General features: G+C 47.5%; 1 long non-coding RNA gene across 1 annotated transcript in view; it reads left to right on the top strand.

Annotated features, from left to right (window-relative positions):
- The first annotated feature begins 210 nt into the window (after positions 1 to 210).
- LOC137525406 (uncharacterized) overlaps positions 211 to 26,934 on the top strand; it is a 28,885-nt gene continuing 2,161 nt past the window's right edge. The window contains exons 1-2 of the long non-coding RNA XR_011022918.1: positions 211 to 308; positions 11,121 to 11,179. This is a non-coding gene — a long non-coding RNA (uncharacterized lncRNA). The remainder of the gene's footprint in view (positions 309 to 11,120; positions 11,180 to 26,934) is intronic.

Raw genomic sequence — 26,934 nt, 5'->3', positions numbered from 1 at the left:
TCTACCTGTCTCCCTGCAAGGCTGGCTCCCATACAACAGAGCGATCCCTGCTTCCAGGACCCCGCTGCCCGCTGAGAGGGGGCGTGTCGCTCCTGGCTCCGCCCCTTTTGCGATCCGAATCACTCATTTTGATGATTCGGATGATCGACTCATAAAATAGATTCGGATCAAAGATCCGAATCGTTCATGATCCGGACAACACTACTCTTCAGTGCAGCCTCTCCTGTGCAGATAAGAGAGGAGATATCACGTTGCCTGGAGGAGCAGATGTGCCTGCTGGGAATACCTTCTGCTGCTTTACAGCCCGAGTATGTGGTGACCTGGGTCCCCTTCTGGCTTGTTCAGTGCACAAGGGCGGTGTACCGACGAAATAACCTACCTGTCGAATCAGCTTACATTCACTATCAAACGTATAGCAGGAGGGTTAGGGCGGCCGTGGGTGAGCACATTTGTACTGGGCATGTGACAATGGGCAGAAAACGAGCGGAAGGAGCGCCCGAGGGGACGAGCGGGGATCAATCCAGGCGCCGGCGGGGACAAGCAGGGATGCGCCGGGATCGAGCCAGCGGCTCAATCCGGTGTAGTGCCGAGTTGTCCTACTTTGTTGAAATGTACTACCTGGGCTAATCTGGTAGCGTCAATCGATTAGTCAAGGTGTCTAAATATGCAATTTTATCGGGATATGATACAGGTCTGCCTAACTTACTCACCCTTCTCCACTCGTAACCCTAACTCTACCCCCTCTCCTATCCTAACACTAACCCTCCCATTTGTTCTCCTAACGCTAACCTCCCTTTTCTACTCCTAACACTAACCTACAACCTCTCCTAACCTGCTCCCATGGGATGCTTAGTAGTAGTTAGTATCGACAAGCCGGCGGAAGGATATCAGGCAAACTGAGCTCAAGTGCTGGTGCACATGCCCAGATCGGATTGCAGCATGTCTCGATAGGAAGCATAAATCGGCATTACACCGGCGCAACTATCTAACCATGTATTCTCAGCATCAGTTCTACTCGGCATGCATGATCGATCCTTTTTTGCACATGCCCAGTACAGACATACTCACGGCCATGGTTGCACAGTGAAGAAACATTGGACCAAAGAGGGACCCAGCACTGGAATGGTGCACAAACATTTCTGGAGTGGCACACCTTGCCCGAGTGTTGGGTGCTGAACCTGGGTGCTAAGCCATGTCACCCAAATATCAATAGTTGCAAATGAATTTAGGTCAGCACACCATCATCACAACGCAGTTTTTAATTTTATTGCATAAGTCAGCACAAGCTTGTGCGCGCCTGAAAACGCCATAAATCACCCCTAATCCCTTATGGCAAAATCCATGACTTTCTAGGTCGTGGATGTTGCTGCCCTAAGGAAGCAGAGCTTTCAGCTGCAGCTCTGCCTCCATGCGCGTCAATCCGCGCATATCTCCGCCGAGGCGGTGATCCGCGCTGATGGACGCGCATGGAGGCAGAGCTGCAGCTGAAAGCTCTTCCTCTATGCGGAGGGAGCCCCGCGATGTCCCTAAGGTAATTTGGGCTGATTTATGGCGTTTTCAGCCGCGGGGATGCAGCGTTTTAGGAAGGGCAATTAGGTTAAAGAGGTTTTTATAGTAAAAACCTTGTTTTTAGTAGACTTCAGATTCTCTTTAAAAGGACAGTTGTGAGCTAAAAAAAAAAAAAACGATCTGCATGGAGGAGGCTGGAGGAAGCCCCAGGTATGTATAAAACTCCATGTGTGCTTGCATGTGGAATAACATGCGCTTTTTTTTTTTTTTTATAGCTGCTAATGTAATTGATAGCAAAAACACACACAGTGCTGCACTCTGCTGTCAGTTATTTTTTGCATGCGGAAAACATGTTTAAAGTGTACCCGATACTGGGGAGGGGGAAAGATTCATACATACCCGAGGCTTCCTCACTGTCCTCCCGGGACACCTCGATCTGCTGCTAGGGTCCTCTGAAGTTCAGCTTTGCATTCACTGCCATCGCACTCCTAACTCCAGGAGCGTTCTGCACCTGTACTGTAGTACTGCGCAGGCACTGTATGCTCCTGGTGACGGGAGCACGATGGGGAGCGGGAACGTGGACGAGCCGCGCATGTGCAAAGGCCATAGCGGCAGATTGAGGCAGGCCAGGAGGATAGCAAAGGGGCTGGAGGAGGCTCCAGGTATGTATGACTTTTTTTCCCCCACCACTGTCATGTTCCCTTTAAAGTGGACCTGAACTCTTGCACTTGACGGAAGAAAAACATATAGAAACTAGGCATAAGGCCTATTTACAGACGGGCGCTTGGCTCTTTCTGAATAAGCCGCCCGCCCCCCTGTCCTTCTCCTCCTGTCGGCTACACATGCGCAGTAGCCAGAAAACACGGACAGGAGGAGAATGACGCAAGGGCGGTTAGGGTTTATTATATAGAATGCACCCTGTATGTATTTAGAGAGTTTAGCCTGACTTATTACCCCTCAGTTGTGTCTAATCACAAGTTGTAATTTGATCTATCCCCTGTGTCACCTGACTGCCACGGCAGATAAGATCATTGGAAAGCACAGGATAATTACAGGTCTGCTTCCATGAAAGCAGGAAGTAGAAACAGATTTATTGCAGGATGTGTATCAGCTGTAACAAAGAAATGTTTTTCTTTAAAAGTTATGCTGTTGTACATCGTTTAGAGCATAGAGGAAGTTCTGAGTTCAGGTCAGCTTTACAGGCACCCTTATCAGACGCCGTGGGTATGCATAGAAGCATAATCACGGCTATTTGGTTAAGAGGAGACACTCACTGGCCCCTTAAAGAGACTCTGAAGTCTCTAAAAAAACATATTTTTATTTAAGAATTATGATGAATACCTTAGCCCTAACTAAACCGCCTCATCCCCGCCGCTTTAAACTATCTAAATCCCCCTAACGCGCCCTCCCTCTCCCCTGCAAAATCCACGTCTTTCTTGGTCATGGGTTGCCAGCATTAGCTTCCATGTGAGGCAGGGGTATGAGCTGCAGCCCTGCCTCACACGCGTCTGTCAGCGGCAGATCTCCGCCTCTCCCCCGCCCCTCAGTGAAGGAAGACTGAGAGGGGAGGGGGAAAGGCAGCGATCCGCCGCTGACAGACGCGTGTGAGGCAGAGCTGCAGCTCATACCCCTGCCTCACACGCGTCTGTCAGCGGCTGATCTCCGCCTCTCCCCCGCCCCTCAGTGAAGGAAGGCTGAGAGGGGAGGGGGAGAGGCAGCGATCCGCCGCTGACTGACGCGTGTGAGGCAGGGCTGCAGCTCATAGCCCTGCCTCACATGGAAGCGCTTCCCGGATTGCCCCCCGGGGAGTTCGGGGGGATTTAGTTAGGGCTAAAATATCAAACATATTTATTAAATAAAAATACGTGGTTTTTTTTTTGAGACTTCAGAGTCTCTTTGAGGTGTGTACACACGTACTATTGTAACACGAGTCCGTCAGACCTTCCCGCTGGGCGGACGTTCTGCCGACAGCAGGATGTGTGTACAGTCTGTCGGCAGACTGATAAGACAGATTTTTTTTTTTGACAGATCCACTCAGCACTTACAAATGACAACAAATTTGTTTTATCAATATTTGGGCTCCTCGTTCCCCCCTTGTGTTTCTTTGTCACAGCTGATACAAATTCTACAATAAATCTTCAGTGTTTCTACTTCCTGCTTTCATGGAAGCGGAAATATTGTTAACATTCTGTGCTTTCAAATGACCTTATCTGCAGTGACAGTCAGCTGACCCAGGGGAGAGATCAAATTATAGTTGTGATTAGACACAGATGAGGGAGAATTAGACAAGCTTACCTCTCTAAACACATACAGGGTGCATTTCTCTGTTTTATTTCTGTCCTGTTCAAGAGTTCAGGTCCACTTTAACCACTTGAGGACCACAGTGCTAACCCCCCCTAAAGACCAGGCCATTTCTTACTAAAAGGGCCACTGCAGCTTTAAGTGCTCGCTTCAAGGCCACACAACACAGCACAGCACACAAGTGATTCCGCCCACCCCCTTTTTCTCCCCACCAACAGAGCTCTGTTGGTGGGGTCTGATCGCCCCTCAGATGTTTATTTTTTTTGACAAATATTTATTTTTAATAAAAAGGTGTATTTTTCTTTAATTTTTCCAACCTTCCCTCCCTCCCCCGGCCAGCCTATTACAGCGATTGGCTGTGATAGGCTTCAGCCTATAACTGCCCATCGCTCCTGTGTCCCACAGAGGGACAGTCGTTTCACACGGCTGTCCCCACTGCAGCGCTGCTCGAGGACTGAAGGCTGGGCGGAGCTCTGCCTTCCAAGCGGAGATGCACCCGCATCCACGCGCGCGATCTCCTGCAGTAGCCGGCCCCAGGAAATGGCGTTAGGCGGTCCTGGGGCTGTCGCCACGGTCACGCCCATTGGCGTGATGTGGTTGTTAGGTAGTTAAACAATACTAGTTGCCTGGCAGTCCTGCTGATCCCTTTTGCTGCAGTAGTGTCTGAATCACACACCTGCAACAAGCATGTGGATAATCCAGTCAGAAAGACCTGATCTGCATGCTTGTTCAGGGTCTATGACTAAAAATATTAGAGGCAGATGACCAGCAGGACAGCCCGGCAAATGGAAATAGGGAAATATTTTAAATGTTGCAATAACCGTGACAAATGGGCAAATAAAATGTGTGGCTTTTATCTACAGTAGAACGTTTTATTTTATGACTAGAATGGCCGAAAACTGAAATATTTATTTTCCACTTTTTTATTATTATTCCCATTAAAATGCATTTAGAATAAAATAATTCTTAGCATAATGTACCACTCAAGATGTAGATGATTTGTTGTGATAAGTAGTGATTAAGTTATTGGTGAAAGAAAGGGAGGAGCGCTGAAAGGTGAAAATTTCTCTGGCCCTAAAGGGGAAACACCCCGCAGTGGTCAAGTGGTTAAACACGTCCTTAAACAAAGCACTCCACTCTGGCTAAGAAGAGGATGTTTTTAATGCCAGAGAGGGTAGATCAGGCCTGAAGCCGCTATTAGGCAGTTGTTGTGATAAGTAGATGATTTGTTGTGATAAGTAGTGATTAAGTTATTGGTGAAAGAAAGGGAGGAGCGCTGAAAGGTGAAAATTTCTCTGGCCCTAAAGGGGAAACACCCCGCAGTGGTCAAGTGGTTAAACACGTCCTTAAACAAAGCACACCACTCTGGCTAAGAAGAGGATGTTTTTAATGCCAGAGAGGGTAGATCAGGCCTGAAGCCGCTATTATCTGTGTGAATAGTGAGATTCAAACAGACAAAAGGCCAGGATCCAATCAGCCGTCACTTGGTTGAGTGATAAAAATCACAGCAGTTCTTTTATATTGTAACAGCTTAATACTTGTATTAATTGCTCCTCCAGCTTTCATGAAAAGCACAACGTGACCTTAAAGTGTACCCGAAGCAATAGCGCATACTTACCTAAGAAGGGTGAATCCTCTGGATCCTATAGAGCAATCATTTGCAAATTCTGACCCGGGGTCCACATATGGCCCGCCGAGCCATTTCTGGTGTCTCCCAAAGCTCTTTGCAGTTGTTAATTCCATGTGGCCCACAGGCTGTAGCTGCGGTGCCGCATGCAGGGGTGTACGTAGCAGCAATCAGCAAAAATGAGTTTAATTTTGCTAGTTTGGCCCCCTAGCACTCTCAAGAACAGCGATATGGCCCTAGGCCTCAAAAGTTTGGACACTCCTGCTGTAGAGGCTTCCCATTGCATCCTCCAGTCCCCTGTTGCCAAACGCAGGCTCTCGGAAGAGGGCTTTATGGTAGGAACATCAGGCCTGCGCACCTCTTCAGGCATAAGCGGGGGTGTACTGCGCCTATTGTTGCAGTACGGCCACACTCAAGCTAGAAGAGGAGGGCAGCCCAAATGTTAAGGAGGGTCCCGGCGAGCTGCGGCTGGAGCCAAGAGGATCCGGGAAGCCTCTATAGGATTCAGAGACTTTCCTCTTCCTCACTTTAAAGTGTCAATATACTTAAAGTGGAACTGCACTCTTACGCAGGGCAGAAGGAAAACAGAGAAGAATGCCCCCTGAGTGTTATTAGAGAAAAGAGCCCGCCTAATTTCCCCTCAATCAAGTGATCACAAGTGTAATTTCATCTCTCAGCTGTGTCAGCCCAGGAATTCATCAATCTCCACAGACACCGCTAATATGTAAACACGGGATGTTAACCCTTTCTCCGCTTCCTTAAAAGCATGAAGTAGACACACTGCAGATTTATTGTAGGACCTCCGTAAGCTGTAATAAAGAATTGTTTTTCTTTAAAGGTTATTATGTTGTTGATTATCTTTTAGAGCAGAGAGGAAGTTCTGAGTGCAGGTCCGCTTTAAGTGTGTTAAACCACTTAAGGACTGTAGGCTTACACCCCCCTCTAGTGACCAGGCTATGTTTTACAAATTAGGCCACTGCAGCTTTAAGGCCTTGCTGCAGGGCCGGACAACTCAGCTCACAAGTGATTTTCACCTGCCCCCGCCTTTTCTGCCCACTAACAAAGATTTCTGTTGGTGGGCTCTGATCGCTGCCAGCATGTTTATTTATTTTTTTATTTGTTTATACATTTTTTTTTATAAATTTTCCTATTTTTTTACCCCCCACCCTTCCTCCGCCAGCCAGTGGCAGCGATTGGCTGTTATAAGCTTCAGCCTATGACAGCGGATCGCTCCTGAGCCTCATAGGGGGACAGCGCTGCCGTACATCGCAGCGCTGCAACATGTAAATGGTGGTTTTGCCATCTAGCAGTCTCCTAGCGGCGATCTCATCGGCGCATGTGATCCCCTGCAATTTCCGCCCCCAGGACGTCATGCCAATTGGCGTTGAGCGGTCCTGGGGCTGCCGCTGCGTTCACGCCAATTGACGTGGAGCAGTCGGCAAAAAGTTAAAATTAGCTGCATATCCTAGCTTGTAAAGGTGTGAGGTGGGGTCTGCATGGATGGATCTTGTTTTCCCAGCATATCCCACAGATGTTCTGTTGGAATTTCAAAACCAAAGACCAAGTCACCATCTTCCATTGCTCTATGGTCCAGTTCTGACTCATGTGCCCATGGTAGGTGCTTTCAGTGGTCTACTGGGATCTTCCTCATAGGCAGCCCCATATTCAGCAAGCTGCAATGTCAGGATACTGTTGGCTCATGACCAGTTATACGTTTTCCAGCAGTCCGTGCTGCAGTGGTGGGATAAGGCCACAGGGGCTAGCTTCATTTCCCCACAAACCTTGTCAAGCCCTGGGCAGCCATGGCATGTTATCCGTTGACCAGCTGTCTTTCCTTGGACCACTTTTTATAGGCATCGACCAGTGGATACCAGGAACACCTTGCAAGACCTGCTGTGTTGGAGTTGCTGTGGCCCGGTCATGCTCTGGGGGTGCTTCTCTTCAGCAGGGACAGGGAAGCTGGTCAGAGTTCATGGGAAGATGGATGGAGCCAAATACAGGGCAATCTTGGAAGAAAACCTCTTGGAGTCTGCAAAAGACTTGAGACTGGGGCGGAGGTTCACCTTCCAGCAGGACAACGACCCTAAACAAAGCCAGAGCAACAATGGAATGGTTTAAAACAAAACATAGCTATGTGTTAGAATGGCCCAGTCAAAGTCCAGATCTAAATCCAAACGAGAATCTGTGGCAAGATCTGAAAACTGCTGTTCACAAACGCTGTCCATCTAATCTGACTGATCTGGAGCTGTTTTGCAAAGAAGAATAGGCAAGGATTTCAGTCTCTAGATGTGCAAAGCTTGTAGAGACATACCCTAAAAGACTGGCAGCTGTAATTGCAGCAAAAGGTGGTTCTACAAAGTATTGACTCGGGTCTGAATAATTACGCATACCCCCCACTTTGCAGTTATTTGTAAAAAATGTTTGGAATGATGTTGTCAGGCATGGACTCACCCCCACCACCAGCGGTAGTGCGAACGCCGCGCTCGCGGCTGACGTCATCGGGACCCCGAACTTCCGGTCTGTCCCGGCGGCATCCTCCTCCGCTCAGCGTACCACCAGGAGCATGTCTCAGCAGGGCAGGGCAACGCGCGCACGCACGGAGCGTCACGCCCTTTATGCCCTGAGGAGGAAAATCACATGAGCAGGCTGCCGGGACAGTTGCCGCCTCCTTCCTGACATCATCGGGGGGGGTGGAGTTTGCTGAAGTGACAGTCTGCATTTAAGCAGCAGACTGTCAGTATTCTGTGTCCGCTGTAGCGATCACACCTGTGTTAGCTCTCGGATCCACAGTATACTTATATATTGGTACTGCCAATATATAAGTACTGGAAGAAACATACCATTGTGATTTATCTGTGCCTTTGACCTTTTTGCTCGTTCTTGACCTTGCTCTTGCCTAATCCTCTTGTACTTCTGCCAATCTGATCTCCTGTTGCCGACCTTGCTATACCTCTCGTTTTCGCCTCTGATCTGTGATACTGTACCTTGATATTCCGATCTCCTGTTGCCGAACCTCGGCTCGTTATTAGACTCCGTCCTAGCCTCCTGATTCTGTACCTTGCTTTATTGATACTCTGTTGCCGAATTTTGCTTGTTTCACTATCCTCCTCCAGCGGGCCCTTGCCGCTGGACGGAAGTTGTCGCTAGCAGTGTGTCTCGCCACTGCGTAGTGCCTATTACTGTTGCACCAATCACTATATACCTTGAGTGGGCAGAGGTTAGTTTATATATCGGATTGTCGGTGAGACTGCAGCTCACCCATAATCAGATATACGTCTGTGTGTCGGTGATACTGCAGATTACCGGTAATCAGACACTCTCTGCGTCCACCTATCGTCACAGATCGTGACAGTTGTATGATTTTCGATCCACTTCTCACATATACACCACTTTGTATTGGTCTTTCATGTGGAATTCCAATAAAATTGATGCATGTTTGTGGCAGTAATGTGACAAAATGTGGAAAACTTCAAGGGGGCCAAATACTTTTGCAACCCACTGTATACTGGGCACATATACCCCTGGCTACATATACTGGGCACATATACCCCTGGCTACATATACTGGGGACACATACCCCCTGGCTACATATACTGGGGACACATACCCCCTGGCTACATATACTGGGGACACATACCCCTGGCTACATATACTGGGGACACATACCCCTGACTACATATACTGGGGACATATACCCCTGGTTACATATACTGGGCACATATACCCCCTGGCTACATATACTGGGCACATATACCCCTGGCTACATATACTGGGCACATATACCCCTGGCTACATATACTGGGCACATATACCCCTGGCTACATATACTGGGCACACATACCCCTGGCTACATATACTGGGGACATATACCCCCTGGCTACATATACTGGGGACATATACCCCCTGGCTACATATACTGGGGACATATACCCCCTGGCTACATATACTGGGGACATATACCCCTGGCTACATATACTGGGACATATACCCCTGACTACATATACTGGGACATATACCCCTGACTACATATACTGGGACATATACCCCTGGCTACATATACTGGGCACATATACCTCTGGCTACATATACTGGGGACATATACCCCCTGGCTACATATACTGGGGACATATACCCCTGGCTACATATACTGGGCACATATACCCCTGGCTACATATACTGGGCACATATACCCCTGGCTACATATACTGGGCACATATACCCCTGGCTACATATACTGGGGACATATACCCCCTGGCTACATATACTGGGGACATATACCCCTGGCTACATATACTGGGACATATATACCCCTGACTACATATACTGGGACATATACCCCTGACTACATATACTGGGCACATATACCTCTGGCTACATATACTGGGGACATATACCCCCTGGCTACATATACTGGGGACATATACCCCTGGCTACATATACTGGGCACATATACCCCTGGCTACATATACTGGGCACATATACCCCTGACTACATATACTGGGCACATATACCCCTGGCTACATATACTGGGGACATATACCCCCTGGCTACATATACTGGGGACATATACCCCCTGGCTACATATACTGGGGACATATACCCCCTGGCTACATATACTGGGGACATATACCCCTGGCTACATATACTGGGGACATATACCCCTGGCTACATATACTGGGACATATACCCCTGACTACATATACTGGGCACATATACCTCTGGCTACATATACTGGGGACTACTATACTCATGGCTACTTATACTGGGGACACCTATAGACATGGCTACCTATGCAGGGGTACCTATTTTGGGGGAACTGCTGTCAGATTATCTGCATTTTTGTGGAATCGCTGTTATGTATTTTGGGGAACAGCTGCCAGATTATGTGTATGTTAGGGGAACGGCTGCTGCCAGATTCAGCGTATTTTGGGGAACTGCTGCCAGATTGTGTATGTTTGGGGGACTGCTGCTGCCAGATTATATGTATTTTGGGTGTTACGTGCATTTTGGGTGATCCGCTGCCAGGTTTTGCATATTTTGGGGAACTGCTTCCAAATTATGTGTATGTTGGGGGAACTGCTGCTGCCACATTGTCTATTTTGGGGGAACCACTGCCATATTATCTGTATTTTTGAGGAACTTCTACCAGATTATGTGTCTTTTTGGTGAAATGCTGTCAGATTACATCTATTTTGGGGGGATACACTACGGCAGAGCTCAAACTTCCCCGGCAGACCTTTTACACCACTGCTAAGGTCATGTATATTTGGCCCCACCCATGACCACGCCCACATCATGCTTAACCACGCCCGTTTTTGGGCGCTACGCGTGGGTTTTCCAGGTGAGTCCACTCACCTCTTTTCCCAGGATTAGACTCCTGTGTGTAATGCTGGGTGCACACAATACAATTTCCTGTTAGAGCGACAGGTAATCTGAAGGGGAGCTACATTATGTGGTGTACATGCCCAAACTACTCACCATTGATAACAGGAATGATTTTTCAGATCATTACTACATAAAATAGATCCTGTAATTGATCTGGAGCAGATCGGATAAGTCTGGTATAATCGGTGCGACCTCTCGATCTGATAGGAAGTGTGTCCCTAGCATTTCATGTTGGCTTTGTGTCTGTAACCCATCTTGACACATATTTTATTTATTCTATTCTCTCTTTTCCTCCTAGCTGAGAGCGCCACCTTGTGTCTTGTAAAAAATGCTGTGAAGACCTTTGTGGATCTGGGGGTGAGTGTAAAAATTTTTCTACTAGTGTTGCAAAGATAGAAATGCACACAAAGGCCTGGTGCACACCAAAAACCGCACGCAGATCCGCAAAACGCTAGCGTTTTTTCTTATGTTTTTGTGCGGTTTTGTGCTGCGGTTTTTGGTACAGCAGATTAGGGTTGCAACAGTATGAAATTCCACGGTATGATAACCGTCAAAAAAAATACCACGGTATGACGGTATTAGGTATTAAACAATTATTTGGACCTGGGCCCCACCCCCTTACATTAACCACCCTGGCGTTCTGATTAAATCGCCAGGGTGGCTGCGGGAGGGTTTTTTTTAAATAAAAAAAAAACTATTTCATGCAGCCAACTGAAAGTTGGCTGCATGAAAGCCCACTAGAGGGCGCTCCGGAGGCGATCTTCCGATCGCCTCCGGCGCCCAGAATAAACAAGGAAGGCCGCAATGAGCGGCCTTCCTTGTTTTGCTTATATCGTCGCCATAGCGACGAGCGGAGTGACGTCATCGACGTCAGCCGACGTCCTGACGTCAGCCGCCTCCGATCCAGCCCTTAGCGCTGGCCGGAACTTTTTGTTCCGGCTGCGCAGGGCTCAGGCGGCTAGGGGGGCCCTCTTTCGCCGCTGCTCGCGGCGAATCGCCGCAGAGCGGCGGCGATCAGGCAGCACACGCGGCTGGCAAAGTGCCGGCTGCGTGTGCTGCTTTTTATTTCATCAAAATCGGCCCAGCAGGGCCTGAGCGGCAGCCGCTGGCGGTGTTGGACGAGCTGAGCTCGTCCAGACCGCTCAGCTGGTTAAATAATGTGCCCCCACCCGCCAGTAATAGGTGGCTGCAGCATAGGTATCCAGGGATAGGTGTAGCCAGTGGTAGATAACCACAGCACAGGTAGCCAGGGATAGGTGTAGCCAGTGGTAGGTGGCCACAGCATAGGTAGCCAGTGGTAGGTGGCCGCAGCACAGGTAGCCAGTGGTAGGTGTAGCCAGTGGTAGGTGGCCGCAGTGTAGTAGGTAGCCAGGGATAGGTGTAGCTAATGGTAGGTGGCCGCAGCATAGGTAGCCAGGGATAGGTGTAGCCAGTGGTAGGTGGCCGCAGCACAGGTAGCCAGGGATTGGTGTAGCCAGTGGTAGGTGGCTCAGCATAGGTAGCCAGGGATAGGTGTAGCCAGTGGTAGGTGGCGCAGCATAGGTAGCCAGGTATAGGTGTAGCCAGTGGTAGGTGCCGCAGCATAGGTAGCCAGAGATAGGTGTAGCCAGTGGTAGGTGGCCGCAGCACAGGTAGCCAGGGATAGGTGTAGCTAATGGTAGGTGGCCGCAGCATAGGTATCCAGGGATAGGTGTAGTCAGTGGTATGTAGCCGCAGCACAGGTAGCCAGGGATTGGTGTAGCCAGTGGTAGGTGGCGCAGCATTAGGTAGCCAGGGATAGGTGTAGCCAGTGGTAGGTGGCGCAGCATAGGCAGCCAGGGATAGGTGTAGCCAGTGGCAGGTGGCGCAGCATAGGTAGCCAGGGATTGGTGTAGCCAGTGGTAGGTGGCCGCAGCATAGGTAGCCAGGGATAGGTGTAGCCAGTGGTAGGTGGCGCAGCATAGGTAGCCAGGGATAGGTGTAGCCAGTGTAGGTGGCGCAACATAGGTAGCCAGGGATAGGTGTAGCCAGTGGTAGGTGCTCGCAGCATAGGTAGCCAGGGATGGGTGTAGCCAGTGGTAGGTGGCGCAGCATAGGTAGCCAGAGATAGGTGTAGCCAGTGGTAGGTGGCCGCAGCATAGGTAGCCAGGGATGGGTGTAGCCAGTGGTAGGTGGCGCAGCATAGGTAGCCAGAAATAGGTGTAGCCAGTAGTAGGTGGCGCAGCACAGGTAGCCAGAGATAGGTGTAGCCAGTGGTAGGTGGCGCAGCATAGGTAGACAGGGATAGGTGTAGCCAGTGGTAGGTAGCCAGAAATAGGTGTAGCCAGTGGTAGGTGTAGCCAGTGGTAGGTAGCCAGAAATAGGTGTAGCCAGTGGTAGGTGGCGCAGCATAGGTAGCCAGGGATAGGTGTAGCCAGTGGTAGGTAGCGCAGCATAGGTAGCCAGAAATAGGTGTAGCCAGTGGTAGGTGGCGCAGCACAGGTAGCCAGAGATAGGTGTAGCCAGGGATTAGGTGTAGCCAGTGGTAGGTGGCGCAGCATAGGTAGCCAGGGATTAGGTATAGCCAGTGGTAGATGGCGCAGCATAGGTAGCCAGGGATAGGTGTAGCCAGTGGTAGGTAGCGCAGCATAGGTAGCCAGGGATTAGGTGTAGCCAGTGGTAGGTGGCGCAGCATAGGTAGCCAGAGATAGGTGTAGCCAGTGGTAGGTGGCGCAGCACAGGTAGCCAGAGATAGGTGTAGCCAGTGGTAGGTGGCGCAGCATAGGTAGCCAGAGATAGGTGTAGCCAGTGGTAGGTGGCGCAGCATAGGTAGCCAGGGATTAGGTGTAGCCAGTGGTAGGTGGTGCAGCATAGGTAGCCAGGGATAGGTGTAGCCAGTGGTAGGTAGCGCAGCATAGGTAGCCAGGGATTAGGTGTAGCCAGTGGTAGGTGGCGCAGCATAGGTAGCCAGAGATAGGTGTAGCCAGTGGTAGGTGGCGCAGCACAGGTAGCCAGGGATAGGTGTAGCCAGTGGTAGGTGGCGCAGCATAGGTAGCCAGAGATAGGTGTAGCCAGTGGTAGGTGGCGCAGCATAGGTAGCCAGGGATTAGGTGTAGCCAGTGGTAGGTGGCGCAGCATAGGTAGCCAGGGATAGGTGTAGCCAGTGGTAGGTGGTGCAGCACAGGTAGCCAGGGATAGGTGTAGCCAGTGGTAGGTAGCGCAGCATAGGTAGCCAGGGATTAGGTGTAGCCAGTGGTAGGTGGCGCAGCATAGGTAGCCAGAGATAGGTGTAGCCAGTGGTAGGTGGCGCAGCATTAGGTAGCCAGGGATTAGGTGTAGCCAGTGGTAGGTGGCGCAGCATAGGTAGCCAGAAATAGGTGTAGCCAGTGGTAGGTGGCGCAGCACAGGTAGCCAGAGATAGGTGTAGCCAGTGGTAGGTGGCGCAGCATTAGGTAGCCAGGGATAGGTGTAGCCAGTGGTAGGTAGCGCAGCATAGGTAGCCAGGGATTAGGTGTAGCCAGTGGTAGGTGGCGCAGCATAGGTAGCCAGGGATAGGTGTAGCCAGTGGTAGGTGGCGCAGCATAGGTAGCCAGGGATAGGTGTAGCCAGTGGTAGGTGGCGCAGCATAGGTAGCCAGGGATAGTGTAGCCAGTGGTAGGTAGCGCAGCATAGGTAGCCAGGGATAGGTGTAGCCAGTGGTAGGTGGCCGCAGCATAGGTAGCCAGGGATAAGTGTAGCCAGTGGTAGGTGGCCGCAGCATAGGTAGCCAGGGATAGGTGTAGCCAGTGGTAGGTGCTCACAGCATAGGAGCCAGGGATAGGTGTAGCTAGTGGTAGGTGGCCGCAGCATAGGTAGCCAGGGATAGGTGTAGCCAGTGGTAGGTGGCCGCAGCATAGGTAGCCAGGGATAGGTGTAGCCAGTGGTAGGTGGCCGCAGCATAGGTAGCCAGGGATAGGTGTAGCTAGTGGTAGGTGGCCGCAGCATAGGGATACATGTAGCTAGAATTAGTTGGAGAGCCAGAGGGAGTGAGAAGGGAGTCAGGGGACAAATACTCACTTGTCAGCAGCAGCAGTCCTCAGTGCTTCATTCACTTAGAGTGCAGAGACGCTGGGCGGGAACGAGCGTCATTGATGACGCCAGCACAGGACTACTCAGGAGAAGTGCTCTGCATAGGGCGCCGCTGGTGGGAGCCTGGGAGGAAGTCTCTGCGTTCCAGCAGCCGCATCACCACTGGACGCGCGTCATATCCGGCGCCTGAGAGCCGACTCGCTGAGTGGTGACAGGCGGCAAATGCGGAAGTGGAAAAACCGGTATTTTGACAAAATGATAACCATGCACATTGAAACCGCGATATATCGCGATACCGGTATATCGCGACAACCCTACAGCAGATTACAGATATTGTTACAGTAAAGCTGTTACTGAACAGCTTCTGTAACAAAAACCGCCTGGCAAACCGCTCTGATGTAGCATTTTTCAGAGCGGTTTGCGTTTTTCCTATACTTTACAATGAGGCAGAAACGCCTCCGCAATCCAAAATCTGTAGCAGCCCGGGAGTATGCGTTTCTGCAAAACGCCTCCCGCTCTGGTGTGCACCAGCCCATTGAAATACATTACCCTAGCATTTCCACATCCGCAATCGGATCTGAAAACGCGACCGAACCGCTCTGGTGTGTACTAGGCCAAAATACAGATTCCACATTGTCCAATAATGCAGGTGAAATCATGTGTAACGGGGTGGAAGAGCTTGATCAGCTGTGGCTCATAATCAGAATGGTTCTAGGATTCCCCTCTGTCAGCATTGTATAACATGCACAACTTTCTCCATGACAACAAGCCTACAGCTGGAATGGCGAGTCTGCTTTTGATATTGTGATAAAGCAGCCTCAGATTATTCCTTGCTCATAATTCCAATTAAAATATATTACTGATTCCTCCACAGAGAAGATCTGAGAACCCTGCGGCTACTCTGACTTTGTGTTATATACCCATCCGCTGTGTATGGGTTGTTACATGACTAGTAGATCAGATATGATTGCTTTTTCCCGGCCATTGCCCCTCCTGCTTCCTGCACTCAGACAAGAACAGGAAGTGATGTGCAGGAAGCACTGATAAGGCAGAACTACAGATCTCAGATGTGAGTACAGCTTTTACATTGGGCTCTATTCACAAAGATGAAAAAATACCGCAAAATTTTACAGAAAAATTTCCGCCAGCGGTAAACTCCGCATTTTTTCCACATTCACTAATATTTTCCGCATGTTTTCCGCATGCGGTAAAAAGACGCGTAAACAGCCATTAAACGTGCGGAAAACATGCGGTAAAAAGGGCGCATGAAAAAGTGTTTAAAAAAAAATATGTTAAAGTCCAGCAAGCACAGCCCATAAGCCTCCAGACTTCATTAAAGTCAATGGGATGCAGAATATATCACCTACTACTTGTAGGTGATAAAAAAAAATCGGTAAATAATGACGAAATGATGCGCCTGGACAGTTTTGAGAATTTATTTTTTTTCCAGAAAATACCGACTTTTGCGGAAATTTTTCCGCATGAATCCCGCACTTTTTCCGCATTCAGAGAAAACATGCGGAAACCTTTGTGAATGTGAACTTGCCGATGTTTTGGTCGCAAACTTCCTGCATGTACTTTAACGCATGCGGGAAGTCATTGAGAATAGAGCCCAAAGTGTTGGGCAGTAGTGGGGATTGCTGGAAGAGGCATGGAGAATCTGGTAAGGTACACAGATATTATCACTAGTGTGCAGTGTACAGGCTGCAGTGGAGGTTCTAGTAAACTGTAGGTAACTGGGGAAGTTCAGTATTGCATTATTATGTTATTTGTAGAGACTTCATCTGGGGATGGTTTAGTACATATGTGCACACTCATCCTTTAGCTTTTGAAAAAGGTTACATAGTAGTTTTGAATGAGGGAAGGGTTTGAAGCTCTATAGGAAAGTTATTACTGTCTGTGTCCCTGTTGGCAGATATCATGCCTGATGCTTACAAGTGTAACAGGGACAGTCTATGCAGCAGAGGCAAAGACAGCTATAAATGTTATAACCTCCGTCTAATTTTTATTACGGTCTCCCATGCTCTGTGCATGGACACAATGGTGTTCCGAATGTCAGTGGGACAGTATGGCTTAGTGCACACAAGAGCGGTTCGGCTGCGGTTTGCGATCCGCTTGCGGGTGCGGATCCGCTAGGGTAATGTATTTCAATGGGCTGGTGCACACCAGAGCGGGAGGCGTTTTGCAGAAACGCATACTCCCGGGCTGCTGCAGATTTTTGATTGCGAAGGCGTTTCTGCCTCAATGTTAAGTATAGGAAAAACGCAAACCGCTCTGAAGAACGGCACTTCAGAGCGGTTTGCCAGGCGTTTTTTGTTACAGTAGCTGTTCAGTAACAGCTTTACTGTAACAATATATGAAATCTACTACACCAAAAACGCTTCACAAAACCGCAAAACGCTAGCTGAAACGCTACAGAAAAAGAAGAAAAAGCGTTTCAAAATCTGCTAGGATTTTGCGGATCTGCTAGCGGTTTTTGGTGTGCACCAGGCCAAAATGAGGAAAAATCTATGGTATCTAAGTTTAGTTGCAAGGTACAGTAAAACCCCCATTATCCATAACTCGGTTAACCAGAAACATATCCTGGCCTTGCAGGATGCATAAATGACTTTTATACTTCTTTATACAGTAATAGACCTCCGTTACATTAAAGGGACCCTGAGCAGTAAGGAAAAAATGAAATCCGGACGTACCTGGGGCTTCCTCCAACCCCCCATAGCCCGCAAGGTCCCCTGGCGTTTTCTTGGTCCCTTCCATGGTCCTGGTAATCCGGCGACTTCAGCTGAATGTGTGCACCGTATTCCTCATCACGCTGGTCACCGTAAGTCCTGCACATGCATGGTTCAGTCTTTAGTGAACTGCGCATGCGCAGGTCTCTTACGGCAACCGGCTTGATGGCGCGTGGGTGCGCACCTTCAGCCGAAGTCACCGGATTACTGGAGCCGTAGCAGGACCATGACTGTCAAGGAACCGGAAACTACTTATCTGGCATCAGCTAATCCCTGTTGGTGCTGGATGATAGGGGTTTACATGCAGAGATTTTAGAGTCAGCAGTCAGATTAGTAATTATTCCCAGAAAAACTATATTCCAGCACTTCAAATCAAAATAATACTTCATAAATAAAGAAAGCTTCCAGCGAGCTCATCCTGTTCCAGTAGCAGCCCCTTCTTTGGTTCCCCTGCTTCCTTTGAAGTGTGTTGCCCGAGGACAGCAGCTTCTTTATTTTTTTTTTTTTATAAAGGTTAAGGCCTCATTTCCAGTTAGTGTGCTTTTGTCCGCTTTTTATCAGCACATCAATGTTAGGCCTCGTTCACATCTATGTAGCGCAGATGGCCGTGTGATCGGAACGCAACGGGTGTGATTGCCTGCCACCTGCGCTGCTACCCGCTGCTGATCCCATTTTTAACAGTGAATAGCTAAGCTCTGCGCTTGCGGGCAGAATGCATGCAGCAGTACGCAAGTGCATTGTACTGCTGCGCAGCACCTATTTATTTCCTTTTAAACAACACCAGTTGCCTGGCAGTCCTGCTGGTCTATTTAGCTGCATGCTATTTTTTCTGGTGTTGTTATTCAGACACTACTGCAGCCAATCTTGTCAGATCTGACAATAATGTCAAACACCTGATCTGCTGCATGCTTGTTCTAGTATTAGAGGCAGAGGATCAGCAGGATAGCCAGGCAGCTGGTATTGCTTAAAAGGAAATACATATGGTAGCCTCCATATACTTCTCACTTCAGTTGTCCTTTAACAGCAGATCTTTATTAAAAATCCTGATTCCTCACTGGAGATGCTTCTTCATCTCTAGAAATGCTTCAGTTAGGGCTCGTTTCCACTGTTGCGGTGCGGAATCGCCTGGATTCCACCGCAGAAGAAATCGCATGCGGCTGCGTTTCCGCATGCGGATTTAGCCGCGATTTCGCATGGCAAGGAGCCAGGCGAATTTAACCATGTCACTGCCTGAGTAAAGCTCCATAGCAAACCATGCGAAATCGCAGGGAAATCCGCATGACAAAGCCGCATGCGATTTCCCTATTAAATGCATTAGCGGCGATTCGCCCGTATTCCTCCCGCACGCGAAATCTGACGGCTCTGCCGTGCAGATTTCTGCCGCACCAAAAAACGCTCCCGCCGCCGCACAAGTGGAAACAGCCCCATCCACTTACATTGACTATGCGAATCTGCATGCAGAGCCCGCATGCGGATTCGCTATAGTGGAAACGAGCCCTAACACTTTTGGTGTTGATGATAATCTCTGTTTCTGTTTGACTTTTGGCCACTTGTATGTTTGTGATAGACCATTGCTTCTTTGTTGTTCTCAGCATTTCTCACTTACCCCTCATTTGTTGCTGGTGTTGTACCTATCGCCACATTGACAACAAGGCAAATACATCTGTTTGTCAAAGCATCAAAAAATACTTGTTGCTTAGGTTTGTTTTTTATTGGTGTCTTCAGTAGAAGCCATTGAAGCTTCTGTTCACCATCACTTCATCTTTAGATGTTTTCAGTGGGGTTTATTGTCCACTTGTAGAGAAAAACATGGATATGGAAGCTGCAGAACAGATTTACATGTCATTTTACCACCTGTATAATGAGTATTGGGGTACTACGGTGGTGGAAAAGTAGTTTTCATATCCTTAGTTTAGTCGTGTACCCGGGTGTCTTGTCTGCCACAGAGATGGTGCGTACAAACCTTTTGCATTCACAGTGGTCAGTTGCATAATGCACCTGTTATGACTGAACTGCAATGGGGACTGGACATAAACTTAAATACAAGGCCTGCATGCAGCCAGTTAGGATAACAAGATCTGTTACAGCGCAGAGACGTGAACAGGCACATAGAATTGTATGGGCAATTAATTAACATGCAGAATTATTCTGCAACTGCACTGTGAACTAGCCCTTAAGGTGCATACACACATCAGACCGTAGTCTCTAGAAAATGAAAGATCACAGACCAATTTTACCCCCTTCCATGTAGTATGAGAGCCATACCTACACAGTCTATTCTATTGAGATGAACTCCCCATCAGATAGAAATCTTTGCAAGATGCTGAACAGAAAGATGCTGTACACATTCAAAAGATCAGTATCTGCAAAAGATCCGTTCCTGCAAAATGCATTCATAGTCTATGATATCTGCAGATCCTCATGCACATGTTGTTTAACAGACAATCATCTGCAGATCTGAAGATCCATCCTGGTGGATCTGATCTGCAGATGAATGTCTGTTAAACAAGGCGTGTATTGAGATCTGCAGATATCATAGACTATGAATGCATTTTGCGGGAATGGATCTTTTGCAGAAACAGATCTTTTGCAGATAATGATCTTTTGAATGTGTGCAGCATCTTTGTGTGCAGCATCTTGCAAATATTTCCATCTGATGGGGAGTTCAGCTCCATAGAAAAGACTGTGTAGAGTATGACTCTCATACTACATGAAGGGTGGTAAGATTGGTCTGTGATCTTTCATTTTCCAAAGACTATAGTCTGATGTGTGTATGAGCCTCTAGTGTCACCAGGAAGGATAGAGGTTGATCATTCTCTGTGACTCTCCAATGGTGCATGTTTTACAGACAACCTCACCTATGCACAGGTGGCACAATTAGTGTCTCAGCTACATGGAACCCACCTAGCGGAGACACTGATCACCCCACCTGTGTATAGGTGAGGTTGCCTGTAAAACATGCACCGTGGGGGAGTCATGAGGACAGGTTTGAGAAACACTGATCTACAGCTTTGCCTGGTCTAAGATCTATGTACTATTGTTATAGTGACAACTCTTTACAGACACCCTGGGATACTATAGAGGAAGGATGAGGACACCTTGGGGCTTGCTGGGACAGTGGGTAGGATCAAGAGAGGAGCTGTGTGCTCGCATGAGATGATCTGGCACCACAGATCTTTTAGTGAGATATCGGTACAGCTGTACATGCTCTAGAGCAGGGCTTTTAGTTTCAAAAGTTTTTATTGAAATATATAAATGATTGCAAAATCGCAGTTCAAAAAGCCCTTAACATAGGGCATTACATTACATAAACAGGATAGAAAAGTAGTGGTACATTTTAGTCGAAGCATTGATATTGGTACGCAGATAAACACGGTTGGTTACAGACAGTCGTTTGGTTTACAGTTGTATTTGGGGGTATATACAGGTCTTTCTGCGGTGTTGCAGAGTGATACTCAGAAAGAAAGGGCACAGGATCGAAGACCCAACGTGTGGGAGCAAGAAAGCCAGGGCTGCCAGATTCTGGTAAAGGCATCTGTATTGTCATTGATTATAGCTAAGGTCCGTTCTGAAATTAGGATATCGCTAATAATATGATCTGTAAGGTCCATTGACAGTGTTGGTTGCCTCCATTGGCGTGCTATGTGCATTCTTGCGGCCTTGGCTATATGCTGAGAGAGCCTATGTTGGGGAAAACTCCAACCAGGGGGTTTGTCTCCCAATAGTAGGAGTAGGGGATCTGGTGAGAGAGATCTTTCTAGGGCTGTGCTTAGGATAGAAGTAACTTGGACCCAGTATCTTTTTACAATGGGGCAGAACCACCATATATGATCAATAGTCCCTGGCAAGCCACACCCTCTGAAACATAGATGGGTGTTAGTCTGTGAGATTGCATGCATTTTGGTGGGGGTTATATAGGTTCTGTGTAATATTTTGTAGTTGGTCTCAATATGAGAGAAATAGTTGCTGCCTTTTGTGAGGGTTAAGCAGCATTTGGACCAGCGTTTAAGGGTTAGCGTGATACCTAAATCTCTCTCCCATTGTAGCATTGTACGGGTTTTTGTGAGTTCTACTGGTTGTGAGAGCTGGGAGTAGATATATGAAATAAGGCCTCCTTCTAAAGAATGTAGAGCACACCAGGCTTCATAGGTGGTCCTGGGGGGGAATATTGTGTTTTTGGGGCATGTTGATTTTATAAAGTGGAAGATTTGTATAGCGTGGAAGTATTCAGAGGGTGGGAAAGAGGTAGTGTTTTTAAATTGCTCCCAAGTGGGTGATTTGTCGTTTACTAAGAAGTTTTTGACAGCAACATACCCTTTTTCTGTCCACCATTTGAATGCCCCTTGCTCTAGACCAGGAGGGAAGTTAGGGTTGCCTATCAGAGGCATCTGGAGGGGGATCTCTGACTGCAATCCTTTTTGGAGTTTAAGTCTATTCCAGATCGTTAAAGAGTGTGCTGTTAGTGGGGAGATTTTTTGGTATCTGGTTGGGGATATGCGTGGCGACCATTGGAGAGCAGGAAATGTGACTGGTTGTAGTAGGCCATTTTCTATTTCGGCCCATAGGGGAGGGTTGTGATCAGCGTGTATCTGGGCTATTTGTGCTATCTGCGAGGCTCGATAGTAACTAAATAGATCTGGTACTCCCATTCCACCTCTGTCTCTGTTCATATACATTATTTTTTGGTTTATCCTAGCTCGTTTATTGTTTGTTATAAACTTGAAAATGGAGAGTTGCAAATCTTTGAGGGAGGTTTTGGTAACTAGGACTGGTAGTGTTCTGAACAGGTAAAGTAGACGGGGGAGCAGGGTCATTCTGATCGCCTGGATTCTGCCAGTCCAGGATAAGGTGGGCGAATTCCACTTTAGTAGATCTTGCTTTAGTGAGGCCAGCATTGGTTTATAATTTAGGTTGAAAAGTTCTTTGGGGTTGGTAGAAATTTTAACTCCAAGGTAGGTAATATATTTGTTTTGGAGTGAGAGGCCTAGGGTGGAAGTAATAGCAGTAGCCTGTGTTTTGGTTAAATTGGCAAAAAGCACTTCAGATTTGGTAATGTTAAGGGAGAGGCCAGAGACCTTGCCAAATCTTTTCATTAGGTCAATTAAGTTAGGCAAGGATGTATGAGGAGATGTCAAAGTAAGGAGCAGGTCGTCTGCGAACAGATTGGCTTTATATTCCGTTCCAGCGACTGATATACCTTGGATGTCGGTTGTGGCTCGTATCTTGGCTGCCAGCGGTTCTATAGTCAGAGCGAAGATGGCAGGCGATAGGGGACAGCCTTGTCGCGTCCCTCTTTGAATGGGAATTGTGGTTGGTATGTTGGAGGGGAGCTTTAGTTGGGCTGAGGGGGTGGAGTACAGGGTTTGAATGGCCTGAAGGAAGGAGCCTCCTATACCCGCTTTTTGGAGAGCCTGTAGCATATATGGCCAGTCGATTGTGTCAAAGGCCTTCTCCATGTCGAGCGAGACCAGAGCCAAAGGAAGCTTATTGGAGGCAGCGACATGGAGAAGGTCCACGACCTTTCTGACATTGTCAGAGGCCTGTCGTTGTGGGATGAACCCCACTTGGTCTCTGTCGATTAGTGGGCCCAACACTCTATTCAATCTCAAGACTAGAATTGATGTGAATAGCTTATAGTCTAGGTTGAGTAATGAGATAGGCCTGTAATTTTTAATATCCAGAGGGTCCCTTTTCGGCTTAGGGATCACTGCAATAGTGGATTGTAAAAATTCGGGGGCAAGCGGTTTGCCGTCCAGGGTGGCATTGAATAGTTTGACAAGATAGGGGGTTAGAATTTTCTTAAATTTTTTATAGTATATGGCCGAGAAGCCATCTGGCCCAGGAGCCTTACCTTGTTTCAGGTGTTTAATAGCTATTTGGACTTCCAGTTCTGAAATTGGCAAATTTAGAGCTAGAGCTTTTTCCGGGCGGAGGTATGGGGTTCTTAGGTCATTTAAAAATTCAGAGGGGTGAGTTAATGGGTCATTATTTTCCTTAGCCGCATATAGGGATTGGTAGTATTCTGCAAATTCTTTGTGTATTTTTAATGGGTCAGAGGTGACTGCTCCTGATTTAGTTCTAATTTGGTGAACTTTATTAAGGGATTGGGTCTGGCGTAATTTTCTGGCAAGCCATGTGCTTGGCTTATTGTATTGAGCGTATATTTTTGATCTCGTCCAACGAATCGCTTTCTCAGTGCGGTTTGATAGTATGATATTTATTTGCGATTGAGTGGTCTCTATTTGATTCTGGAGATATCTAGAGGGTTGGAGTGCATGAGCTAAGCGTAGTTGAGTTAGTTTGTGTTCTAGAGTACGTTGTTTTTCAGTTATAGATTTTTTACTTTGAGAGGCTATTTTGATTATCTGTCCTCTTATTGTGGGTTTGTGAGCTAGCCATAGTATATCTGGTCTGATATCAGTGGTATCATTAATTATGAAATATTCACTGAGACGCTCTTCTAGATCAAGTACTGTTTCACCATCCGCCAGTAGGCTTTCGTTTTATCTCCATGGGGGGCGAGTTAAGGGGGTGGTAAGAGAGGCGCAGGCTGTCCAAACAATATCGTGATCCAACCATGCGCTAATGACATGTCTCGAGAAGGTTAAGTTAGGTATTAGAGGGGCTGACAAAAGTATCATGTCTATTCTGGAGTAGGTGTGGTGAGAGGGGGAGTAAAAGGTATAACCTCGCGCAAGGGGATTGTATTCTCTCTATATGTCTATGAGGTGAGCTGAGGTTAGGAGTTTATTTAGTAGTGTAGATTGTTGCTTCTGTTTTAGGGTCCGTTTCCACTGTTGTGACGCGATTTCGCCGGCATCCCGACGCTTGTAAAAACGCATGCGAATGCGTTTCCGCATGCGTTTTTACCCGCGATTTCGCATGCGATTTCGCATGGCACGGTGCCATGCGAAATTAACCGTGACTCTGCCAGGGCAAAATAACATTGAAAAGGTGCGAAATTGCACGCGAATCGCGGGTAAAAACGCATGTAAAAAACGCATGCGTTTTTCCTATTAAATACATTAGCGGCGATTCGCATGGATTCCCGACGCAGGCGAATTCTGTGGGTCCCGTCGTGCAGATTTGGCCCGCCGCCAAATCGCTCCCGATCGCCGCACATATGGAAACAGCCCCGGCCACTTCAATGTACCAAGCGAATCCGCATGTCGACGCCGCATGCGGATTCGCTATGGTGGAAACGAGCCCTTAAGGATGGTGTGGCATGTGATCTATCTAGTGTAGCGTTTAAGGCTATGTTAAAGTCACCTGCCCAGATAACTGAGGTGTTAGGGTATTCGTCTAGTAATTTCAGGATCTCTCTAAGGGGGGGTAGGGGGGATTCTGGGGGTGCGTATAGATTAATTATGCATACCTGGAGGGATTGTATTGTCCCAAAGAGGGCTACATAGCATCCTGCTGAATCAGTCACAGAGCAGGGCTTTTCAACCCTGTCCTCAAGTACCACCAACAGTGCATGTTTCGTGGAAATCCATAGAGGTAGTTAATCAGCTCTGCTGAGACACTAATTACCTCACCTGTGAATGTGTGTGTGGTTTTCTGCAAAACATGCATTGGTAGGCCTAGTGCACACCAAAAACCGCTAGCAGATCCGCAAAATGCTAGCGTTTTTTCTTATTATGAAGCGTTTTGCGGTTTCGTGTAGCAGATTACAGATATTGTTACAGTAAAGCTGTACTGAACAGCTACTGTAACTAAAACGCCTGGAAAACCGCTCTGATCTGGCGTTTTATCAAGCGTTTTTTCCTATAGTTAACATTGGAGGCAGAAACGCCTCCGAAATCCCAAAAATGCTGCAGTCCGGGAGTTTGCGTTTCAGCTAAAAGTGACCCGCTCTGGTGTGCACCAGCCCATTGAAATACATTATCCAAGCGTTTCCTCCGCCGCAAGTGTTCCTAAAAACGCAACCGAACCGCTCTGGTGTGCACTAGGCCGCAGTGGTACTTGAGGACAGGGTTGAAAAGCCCTGCTCTAGAGTAGTGATCTGCAAACTTGGCTCACCAGCTGTTAAGGAACTACAAGTCCCACAATGCAGTTGCCTTAATGAGTCATGATTGTGGCTGTCAGACTCCTGCAATGCACTGCAGGAAACCACAAACATGCACAGGTGGGGTAATTAGTGTCTCAGCAGAGCTGATTAACTACCTCTGCGGCTTTCCACAAAACATGCACTGTTGGTGGGCATTGAGGACAGGGTTAGGGAACACTGCAGTCTAGGGGATGATCAATGAGAATTTCTCCTTGCATTCAAATTTCATGTACATGTTATGCAGCTTGAACTTGGACCAATACAAATTGACAGGAAATTATTCTGACTGGTTTAATGTCAAGCTGCATATAGTTTACATGAAAATTGAATGCAAGGAGAAATTTGCATCTCATTATTCATCCAGAAGGGGCATACAGACATGCGACTAAAGTCGTTGGTAACGAACGACTAACGATCGTTTATAACGACGATCGTTACAAAATAACCGCTAACGATCGTTAAGGGTAACGATCAGCGACTGAAGTCGTTGCAAACTGGAAATCCGTCCTGGCGGATTTTTTGTAACGACGATCGTTAGCAAAAGTACGTGTGTATGCTGATCGTTACAAAAACGATCGTTCGTTAAGTACCGTACATGCGCAGACAGAGAGAGAGAGAGAGACAGAGAGATGTATATAGATATATATATATATATATATATATATAGATGTAGATAGATGTATAGAGATATATAGATATATGTTGACATAGATAGAGATATATCTATCTATATCTCTCTCTCCCTGTGTGTGTATATACTATATATTATATATATATATATGTACGCAACTTCCTCTTTCCTACTGGCCATTAACAATGACGTTCGTTCCGGGTTCATTGATCTGAATAACGTTTAGCATACTAGATGCGCTGTATCATACGTTCGTCACTTCCGCATCGTTCGTTCGGAAACGATCTGATCGTTTCCCACTTTCAACACCTCTTTACTAACGACCTTTTCATTTCTCTCCTTAATTGATCGTTCGTCGTTGCTTACGAACGATCGTTATCGCATGTCTGTACGTAGCATAACTCTCCCAGAGGCGGCGAGGTAATCCTCATGGTACCCACAGAAGACCTAAACGGATAATTTAATTGATATTATTCCTCTATGAAATGAAGAGAATGATTCCAGTCTGTATACTGTGTATTAATGTATTTTTATACTGTAATTATAAACACAATATTAAGAATCTTAAGTATAGATGTGATTACAATATTTATAGCAATCAGATCTGATAACATTTCAAAGTAAAATATAACACACAAGTGGTCTTCAGAGTATACAGCAACAATGCATCCTTTAC

This window comes from Hyperolius riggenbachi, chromosome 7 (genome assembly GCF_040937935.1).
Source record: "Hyperolius riggenbachi isolate aHypRig1 chromosome 7, aHypRig1.pri, whole genome shotgun sequence".
Taxonomy (NCBI): domain Eukaryota; kingdom Metazoa; phylum Chordata; class Amphibia; order Anura; family Hyperoliidae; genus Hyperolius; species Hyperolius riggenbachi.
The sequence above is the reverse complement of the archived record's forward strand: the minus strand, read 5'-3'. Positions and strand labels throughout refer to the sequence as shown.